The 10,688-nt window shown below is 45.4% G+C and overlaps 1 protein-coding gene across 5 annotated transcripts in view; it reads right to left on the reverse strand.

The window, feature by feature from the left end:
- The window catches only part of LOC129708092 (nuclear distribution protein nudE-like 1), a 35,567-nt gene extending 25,830 nt beyond the window's left edge, over positions 1 to 9,737 (reverse strand). For 4 of the 5 annotated variants that reach the window (XM_055653648.1, XM_055653644.1, XM_055653649.1 and 1 more), the window contains exon 1: positions 9,645 to 9,737. The gene's annotated coding sequence lies outside the window, so the exon portion shown is untranslated. The remainder of the gene's footprint in view (positions 1 to 9,644) is intronic. The other variant, XM_055653646.1, reaches the window with a different exon arrangement.
- Positions 9,738 to 10,688: the final 951 nt, after the last annotated feature.

The following is a 10,688-nucleotide window of genomic DNA, read 5'->3' on the forward strand; positions in this document are numbered from 1 at the left end:
GCGGCGTCGCAGCCAAAGATCCTAGAGGAGCTCCGCTATAGGATCTTTGGTCGCAGCGCTGGGATACCAGCGGGGAGCGGGCAATGCCTTACCGGGTCGCCGTGCGGCAAGCTCCGGAACGCTGTGGCCGCCTTCTTCCAACATTCGCGGAGCGTCGCTGGATTTGGAGCCGCGGAGCTGGGGGCTCCGTCCGGCCGCGGGCGGCGCCGGTTGGAGCTCCGACCCCGGCAACTCTACCCCTGGCTGCGCGGCTCCAAATCCAGCGACGCTCCGCGATGTTGTGTGTCGGCGGCCACAGCGCTCCGGAGCTTGGCATTGCCCGCATCCCAGCGCTGCGACGTCGCCGACTCCCGACATTCGCGGAGCTGGGGCGTCCGGCCGCGGGCCGCGCTGGATTTGGAGCGCCTCGCAGCCAGGGGTAGAGTTGCCGGGGTCGGAGCTACAACTGGCGCCGCCCGCGGCCAGACCGGCCACAGCGCTGCGGAGCTTACTGCACAGCGACCCGGTAAGGCATTGACCGCTCCCCGCCTCTCCGACCAGGTAGGGGACTAAGAATTAAAGTTTACCCCTTCACCCTCCTTCACATAAAAGCCCTCCAAACTAACTGACTAACATTTAAGCAATGATTTACAGATGTTTAAGCGTCTCCCGGTCTCCAGGGAGGAGGCAGCCGCTACAGTAGTACAGACCTGGGTTGACCGTGGGTCGTTTTGGGTCAGGTTTGGCGCCAAACGCGAGCTTTGGTGCGCAGACGACATCCGGAAAAAATGGCCGGTTTTCGGAGCTTTTCGGTTTCTGGAACACCGGATAAAAGGTTGTGCACCTGTAGTTGTAAATAAACCTAGACTTTTACTAGATGTACATACAGACCAAAAAAGCATTAATAGCAGTTGAATGAAAGAACAGCAAACAAAAACAAATGTGTGACATCATAAACTATACAACATCAAGCAGGTCAACAGTGAAGAGCATAATCAAACAATTTTGATCATTCGCTTCATGAATATCAAATTTAGATTGAATGGCAAGAATTGCATCCTTGGGTACGTCCAGATTTGGCCCAAACAGCTGTGGAGAACAAACTACACCAGGAAGTACTGAAGGTCAAAACCGGTTGTTAGAGCTGTAATGCACTTGCTCCACTAGCTGCACCACCGTGTTGCCCACAGAACCAATTTACATTTTATTTCAAACTCACAAACATATTATAAACCACCAACTCTTGACACTCACTGACCATGTGGAGGCCAAAAACCAACTTCTTTACACCACCCTTAATTGTGCCACCACTGAACATCAAACGAGCGATGTTCAAACTGTCACACAGCTCATCTCCTCTCAAGAACAGTCTAAACAAAACTCGCAAAACCCCAATTCTCCAATCACACTTCCTTCTCTTTCTCAAGATTGCCCTTGTGAATCTATAATTTCACATGATTGTAATCACACGACTTACTTCTGCAATATCTCAATATTTTCTGACCTATTATCCTGCATCTTCCCCTAAATTTGAGATATTACTGGTACCCCTCACCATTTTAATACATTCCAGCTTTCTGGTCTTAATAGTACAATTTTCTTCATGGGTATCTGATTTTGGCATTTCCCCACCCCACGGAGTCAGAAAGACCCATTTATTTTCGAATAGCATTCAATCCACCACATAAATGTCTGGCTAAACATATTTATGCATTGAATAACTTCTCCACCGTTTACACATTTAAAAATAAGTTGCAGTAAGAACCACTAAGAGATCCAAGAGTTCCCACCTCTTTGTAAGAAATATAAAACATTCTTTGTTCCAATCCTACTCTGTGCTTTTTCTACATCTTTTTTTTCCTTAATGACAGTATCCCATTTCTAATTCTTAATCTGAACGGGAAATAATTTACATTTTCATTGAGGCCCTCAAACTTCTCCCTGCCGTGACTTCTGCATTGTCATCTCTGGGAGTTGGCCAGTGACTGATAATGACGCCAACAGATATTATGACTACACTTCCTCGTCCTCCACATGAAATCCTGGAACCATCTGAAATGGCAATGTTTAAATGTCCAGATTTGCAATCATGAAGCCTGGACAAACAATCAACAGAGGTAGAGAAATCCAATGTATTAAACACAGCTGGAGTAAAAAGCTAGTTTTGGTGATGTTTAACATTAAACCATTGAACTGCCAACAAAAACAATGACCTTTAATAAAGAAACATTAATAATCCTCAGCCAGTCTGGTCGATATGTGACATCAGGCCCTTGACATTGTGAAATGCTCATAATTGCCCCCTGAAATAGCCTGGTAAACTCACTCAGACGATTCAAGACATTATCAAAACACCAGATAAAAGTGACATTGACCCAATAATCATCCCATCATAGCAAAGGCATTAAGATCCCAGTCAACGCAACGTGAAGTTCACAGAGTCTCAACAATATTTTTGGACTCATTAAAGGACAAATATGGGCAAAATGTACTTCTGTAGCGGCCTGGACGAGGTCAGGAAAAGGCCAGACGTCAGGCAGGGTCAACTAGTTTTTAATGACACAGCGAAAACACACACCCCCGAGAAGGACCTCCCCTGTCCTTCAATAGCCGAGGGGGATAACCCAAGGAGTGGCCTAACCCCCAGAAACCGCCACAGGACCCCCCCCCCAGTACCCGAGGCACGAAATGGACAGGAGCGCGTACACGCCGGCCAGCCCGGGAGCACACCATGCCCAGCACAGGAACAGGAAACTGACCAACAGGTGCAGGGGACGGAGTAGCCAGTGGAGGAGGTACCCTAGACGGAGGGCACCCTCGCTGACGGGGCCACACTACCAGCACCCCCAGGCCTAACCCCCAGGAACCGCCACACTCCTGATTATCATCTGTAAATTTTCTCAGCTGTTGATTCAATGATTACTTGGAGGAAGTGTCAAAAACAGCGCTGGTATTGAGTATTGAACATAGTTGATTGGGGAACTACACCAAGAGTTGTTGAGTGACATTCCAGCTGGGCCGACTGTGGATCTTATGAAGCTAGACACTGATGAATCTTATTCTCACTAATCTGCTTTATTAATGCAATTGTTGATGACATTACTGGTTGCAGAGACCGTTGCACAACCAAGAGATCTTGGTGGATACAAAATCCAAGCTTTATATTCAATATGCCCACTGTCTCCGGTGGCACTATCTTTCAACAAATCAAAACCTAGGTATCCATTAAACACAGGTGACCCTTTTCCCTCTTCTCCCCCTTCTCTCCATCCAGAATCATAAGATTTCCCTTTTCCTCACCTGCTAGGTCATCATACACCACTTTCAATAGTTTACTTGGTATCAAAAACATAATATCTTAGCCACTCTTCACAACTTTTGGAACATTAGTTTAATTTAGAAAAACAGTGTAAACTGGCTCTTCAATACATCGAATCTACGCTGACCAGTGATCGCCTGTACACTAGCTTTATCTAACACACTAGGGACATTTTTACTAAGCCAATAAACCTACAAATCTGCATGTCTTTGGAATGTGGGAGGAAACCAGAGCACCCAGAAAAAACCCAGCGTGGTCACAGGGAGAATGTACAAACTCCGCACAGACAACACCCAGAGTCAAGATCAAACACGAGTCTTTAAGAGGGGAACTGCAGATGCTGGAGAATCGAAGGTTACACAGAAAAGCTGGAGAAACTCAGCGGGTGCAGCAGCATCTATGGAGCGAAGGAAATAGGCAACGTTTCGGGCCGAAACCCTTCTTCAGACTGATCGGGGGTGGGGGTGGGTCGGGACAAGAAAGGGAAAAGGAGGAGTAGCCAGAAGGCTGGAGGGTGGGAGGAGACAGCAGGGGAGCTGAGGAAGGGGAGGAGACAGCAAGGACTAACAGAATTGGGAGAATTCGATGTTCATGCCCCGGGGGTGTAGACTCCCCAAACGGAATATGAGGTGCTGTTCCTCCAATTTCCGGTGCTGCTCGAATCAAACACGAGTCTCTTGCCCTGTGCTGCTCCATTAATGCAATATAAAAATAGTACTCTGTTCCAATGTTATTTATTCCTCAGAGTGAATTAATAAGGGGTGAAGTAACTTAATGAAACTGCATTCAGATACTAACATGGAATTTGATGCTTATAAGCCTCATAAATTCCATAATAGTATTAATTTATTTATTTGCAGACCAGTCCTTGGGGGAGTATTTTCCTTAGAGATATAGGAATAATTAGAGGAAGTCAGGTGGTATGGCATCCTGGATCTTGGGTATTGATGTAACTTCTCCATATATGGCAAGAGCGTGCACATCGTTAGATCTCATTAGATCATCTGGTTGGTGTCAAGGGGAATCTGCGATGCTTCATCTTTCTTATTGGCCCATCATTTGCCAAGCAATGTATACAGCATTAATTTTTAAAGCAAGGCAACGCTTTATCTTGGTTATCATCTAACACTATATTTACATTGTCAACTCAAATATCATTTTTGTACCTAAGTTGCCTTATTCTCACCTCCCATGTCATCACAATAATCAGTGTATATCAGTTTGATTTACATTTGTTACCAGTGCCTGCTCTGTTACTACCCGCCTGGCAACATTGCTAATTCCCAACAGCAATGAATCCAATAATGCATCACTGATTTGCTCATTTTTAATATAATTACAACTAATTTGAAATGGTATAATCATTGCAGCTTATATTTTTTAATCAAAATGTTAACAGGTTAAAACCTATAAGGCACAATACATTTTACCATAATTCACACCTGGGCGTTCGATTCATAACATTTTGAAATAATATTATTTCATAAATGTAACCTGTCCATTGATGCGCCCAAAGCAGTATATTTCCTTTATAACTAACAATAATAAATAGCTTTAATTAATTCTCTCTATGACATTTGGACCAGACACAATTCCAATATTTTCCATCAGAATCTTCTTGATGAGTCACTGGGTAGTTAAGATGCTTATAAGGATAGTGGAGCAGATTTGCTATTAAACAAATGAAAATATTTATGTGGTTGAGGGGGAAAGAAAGTGAAGAGGGATTAACTTGCCAAAAAAATAAAATGGGTACAAAATGGTTCCTTTCTGAACTCTCATTCTATCATTCTTATACACAACATTGTCACAGAGATTATATTTCTTTTTAAGAGAATGAATTTATAAATATATTTATAGTCAGTAATGAGAAAATGTTTTGAAGGCTGTTATGTGCCATGAACTAAAATGTTATTAAATTGATTACCAATAGGCATGACATAAATGTTAGTATTACAAAGATAAGCTGGGAGTGAGAGAAATAAGATGAATATTAATCAGATTTTAAAAGATAATTGCATTGATATCAAAATTCTGAATGGACCGCACAGATTGGTGCCACTGGAATAACTGCAACAATTAGCAGATCCAGAAATAGATGTCAAGAACTCAGAATATAGGGCTAGCCACATAGGATGTAGGTGTGGAAATCTTTCTTCCCCCAATGGGTTGTGCATCCTAAAGATCCTTTACTGAAGAAAGGATTTATGAGACAACTTTGAGCAATTTATATAGCCCATTAACAAACATTGTAAATGTAATTCTAATTCAGTCACAAGAGTGTACAACTTATTAAAAATTATTATTCTGCACCTCCCTGTGTTCAAAGCTTTCCATTCAATGTAAATGGATTGTGTACATGACCACAAACTTCACACTTAGCACCTGTGGTTGACACTGCAATGGGGGGGTAATTAGTGTCAAGCTATTCTCACTTATCTCAATAAAACATTACTCAACGGTCTGTCAGCTGAAATGCAATTTAATTGCTGCAAGTGTAATCATTTCAGTTAATAATCTGAACAAGAATAATTGCAATTGTAATATAAAACCTTTACAATTGTCAACGTTGTTTGTAAGTTAGCAAAGTATTGAAAGCTCAATGCTTGGACAAAACCGTCTCTCTTGGCCAGCTGCAGGTGTTCACAAGAGTTCCTTCCGGGTACAGGCCCTGGTAATGCCACTGAATTTCAATGGTATGGTTGGAGGGAATGGTTAGACTCGCTATTGTTAGAAATGGTTAATGACTGGTACTTCTGTGGTGCAAATGCATCTTGTCACGTATTAGTCCATGGCTGAATGTCACCTAGATCTCACTGTGTGCAGTTATGGACTACTTCACATGCTGCGGGGTTACAAATGGATTGAATAATGTGGCATCATCAGCAGATATTCCCGTTTCCGATCTTAGGATGGAAATAGCATTGGTGGAGCATCTGAAGATGCTGGGCCAAAGAACACTATCAATATGATTGGCATTCTGGTCCAACTGAAACTCAGGCTATATCTTGTAATCCTTCAAATCCCTTAAACAAATGAAATTACAAAAATGACAGTCATATTTATTAATGAATGCTAGTAATTGATACAGAGGCTGCTTTTGTAATCTGAAATTAGAATACAATCTACTACTGGGTTCTTTGGGTGAAATTATCAGAACTATTTCAGAGACCAGGACAAAGCTTCCAAGCTATTGGTGGATCCCTGAACTCAAATCAAACAAACATACTCTCGAGCCACACAGAAGAGGTTCAAAATTGGATACAAAGAAACAACATACAGTATTCTACTTAAAGAGAAGTAATCCATAAAATACATGCACTTCTTACATGCAAGTGTACTATTAACTATTGACATGGAATATTGTCACCGAATCATTGCAACGGAAATTGAAATTCCTTGCGATCCAAATTGATTGGTTTAGAGTACCACCAATAAACTGAGACCCTTAACCAGACAAACATCTGCCACTGCCCCATGGTTATCAATTGAAAGTTCATATAAATAAAAGTTCTCACACGCATAATAAGTCTACAATAACCTGACACATTTGTAAAATGTTATTCTCACATTTCATGTTCTACCATTACGCCACAAGCTGAGACGTTGGAGAAAGTGGATAGCCTAACTGTAAATAGACCAAATATGAGTGGCCGAGACAGAAATAAGCCTGTATGGATTGGTGGGTGTTTACACCGTCATACAGTACCCTCCATAATGTTTGGGACAAAGACCCATCATTTATTTATTTGCCTCTCTACTCCACAATTTGAGATTTATAATAGAAAAAAAATCACATGTGGTTAAAGTGCACATTGTCAGATTATATTAAAGGCCATTTTTATACATTTTGGTTTCACCATGTAGAAATTACAGCTGTGTTTATTAATAGTACCCCCATTTCAGGGCACCATAATGTTTGGGACACATGACTTCACACGTGTTTGTAATTGCTCAGGTGTGTTTAATTGCCTCCTTGATGTAGGTATAAGAGAGCTCTCAACATCTAGTCTTTCCTCCAGTCTTTCCATCGCCTTGGGAAACTTTTATTGCTATTTATCAACATGAGGACAAGTTGTGTCAATGAAATTCAAAGAAGCCATTATGAGACTGAGAAACAAGAACAAAACTGTTAAGAGACATCAGCCAAACCTTAGGCTTACCAAAATCAATTGTTTGGAACATCATTAAGAAGAAAGAGAGCACTGGTCAGCGTACTAATCGCAAAGGGACTGGCAGGCCAAGGAAGACCTCCGCAGCTGATGACAGAAAAAAATTCTCTATAATAAAGAAAAATCCCAAAACACCTGTCCGACAGATCAGAAACTCTATTCAGGAGTCGGGTGTGGATTTGTCAATGCCCACTGTCCACAGAAGACTTAATGAACAGAAATACAGAGGCTACACTGCAAGATGCAAACTACTGGTTAGCCACAACAATAAGATGGCCAGGTTACAGTTTGTCAAGAAGTACATAAAAGAGCAAACACAGTTCTGGAAAAAGGTCTTGTGGACAGATGAGACGAAGATTACCTTATATCAGAGTGATGGCAAGAGCAAAGTATAGAGGAGAGAAGGAACTGCCCAAGATCCAAAGCATACCATTTCTTCTGTGAAACACGGTAGTGGGGGTGTTATGACCTGGGCATGTATGGCTGCTGAAGGTACTGGCTCACTTATCTTCATTGATGATACAACTGCTGATGGTAATAGCATAATGAATTCTGTAATGTGTAGACACATCCTATCTGCTCAAGTTCAAACAAATGCCTCAAAACTCATTGGCCGACGGTTCATTCTACAGCAAGACATTTATCCCAAACATACTGTTAAAGCAACAAAGGAGTTTTTCCATAGCTAAAAAATGGTAAATTCTTGAGAGGCCAAGTCAATCACCCAATCTGAACCCAATTGAGCATGCCTTTTATATGTTGAAGAGCAAAATGAAGAGGTCTAGCCCCCAAAACAAGTATAAGCTAAAGATGGCTGCAATATAGGCCTGGCAGAGCATCACCAGAGAAGACACCCAGCAACTGGTGATGTCCATGAATCGCAGACTTCAAGCAGTCATTGCATGCAAAGGATATGCAACAAAATACTAAACATGACTACCTTCATTTACATGACATTGCTGTGTCCCAAACATTTTTTTCTATTACAAATCTCAAATTGTGGAGTACAGAGGCAAATGTGTGGATTTCTCTGCCTCAGGCAGTGGAGGCCGATTCTAGATACATTCAAAAGAGAGTTAGATAAAGCTCTTAGGGCTAGCGGAAAATCAACAGATATGCGGAGGAGGCAGGAACGGAGTATAGATTGTGAATGATCAGCCATGATCACTTTGAATCGAAGCTGGCTCAAAGGGCTGAATGTCCTACTACTGCATCTATTGTCTATGCATCTATGTAACAGGAAGCGGTGAAGCTGGTGCCAGAGTGTGAGAAAGGGATATGATAGTGTGGGCTGGGGGATATAACTGTGAGGTAGGAATAAAGAGCGCTGGAAGGGACATGAGTATATGAGGGATATGAATGCATGTGGTGGGAAAAAGACAGTGAGGAAGGGGTAGAGCATGAGGAAGGGATACGAGTGTGTCGGATAGTGAGACCTCAATGAGGAAGAGATATGAGACCGGGGAGGGTATACGAGTGTGTAGGGTGGTGATATGACAGGAAGGAATGGATATAGGAGACCAGGGAGGGAACATGAAAGTGGTTATATGACATGAGGAAGGTATATGAGAGAGCAGAGAGGGGATATGAGTGTGGGGTGAGGTGGGGCTATAATGAGGAAGTGAAAAAGAGCACGGGGAACGGATAAGAGTGTATTGGAGGAATGACAGTGTGAGGACGGGGGGGGGGACAGGGGTTAGGGAGGGGGGGGGGGGTGGGGGGTTACGGGAGGGTGATGGGGGTGGGGAGGAGGATGACAGGGGAGGGGGGGGTGACGGTGTGGGGTTACGGGAGGGTGATGGGGGGGGTGGGGGGACAGTGCGGGTTGGGTGGGGTAAACATGGGGGGGGGGGGGGGAGGATGACGAAGGGGGGGTGACGGTGCGGGGCGGGGACGGGGGTGGGGGGTGGGGAGGAGGGTGACAGCTGCGGTATCCAATGGGGCAGTGAGCAGGGCGGGCGGGCGGGCGGTGCACGGCCCGGTGTTTACCCGCCACTTGTCTCCCGGGCACAGAGACCTCCTTGGCCCGGGCCCGGCCCGGCCCGGGGGGAGAGAGGAGAGGCCCGGGTGACGGGCCTGGCGACGCGGACTTGGCAACGGGTCGGTCCCCGCTCCCTCACACCAACACCGGCTCATTCCCCCCCCCCGGGCCGGGCCGGGCCGCCATTCCCTACCTACACATCTCCGACACAAAGTCCCGCTCCTCCTCCTCCTCCACCGCCGCCGCCGCCGTTAGTCAGTTAGTCAGCACCACATCCACATCCACACCGCCCCCGCCCCCCTCCCTCTCCCGCTGCTCGGCGCCGCTTCCTGTCAGCGCAGCACATCCGGCCGTGCGCGTCCCCGCCGAACCGCCGTCACCTCGATGCGCGTCCCCGCGATCACTGATACCATCTCTCCGTGCGCGCCCCCGCGGAGCCTACGTCACTGCCCCCGTGCGCGCCCCCGCGGAGCCTACGTCACTGCCCCGTGCGCGCCCCCGTGGAGCCTACGTCAATGCCCCCCCCCGTGCGCGCCCCCGCGGAGCCTACGTCACTGCCCGTGCGCGCGCCCCCGCGGAGCCTACGTCACTACCCCCCCGTGCGCGCCCCCGCGTGTTTGTGCGCGCCCCCGCGGAGCACATCACTACAGGCTAGCTCTGTAAATGACGTCACTGGGCTCCAGGCTGGGCTACATTGCAGTGTCACTGTAGTGAAGGCATCGACTGATGGCTGGGGTGGAGTGGATGTGGAGAGGATGTTTCCCCTAGTGGGAGAGTCTAGGATCAGAGAGCACAGCCTGACAATAACATGGAGGAGATGAGGAGGAATGTCTGTAGTCGGAGGGTGGTGAATCTGTGGAATTCTCTGCCACAGACTACAGTGGATGGTTTTAAGGCGGAGATTGACACAGATTCTTGATTTGTACTGATGTCAGCAGTCATGGGGAGAAAGCAGGAGAATGAGAGGGGAAGATAGATTAGCCATGATTGAATGGCAGAGTAGACTTGATGAGCCGAATGGCCTAATACTGCTCCAATCACTTATGATTTTATATACAAAAAGCTGGAGTAACTCAGCTGGACAGGCAGCATCTCTACCAATGAACCCACTCTCCACCTGTACACTTGTTAGGTTTTATCCCACCCCTAACTCTTTTCCAGCTTTCTCCCACCTACTACAGTCAGTCTAAAGAAGGGTCCCAATATCAAAACATCACACATCCATTCCCTCCACAGA

Source organism: Leucoraja erinacea, chromosome 23 (assembly GCF_028641065.1).
Source record: "Leucoraja erinacea ecotype New England chromosome 23, Leri_hhj_1, whole genome shotgun sequence".
NCBI lineage: Eukaryota > Metazoa > Chordata > Chondrichthyes > Rajiformes > Rajidae > Leucoraja > Leucoraja erinaceus.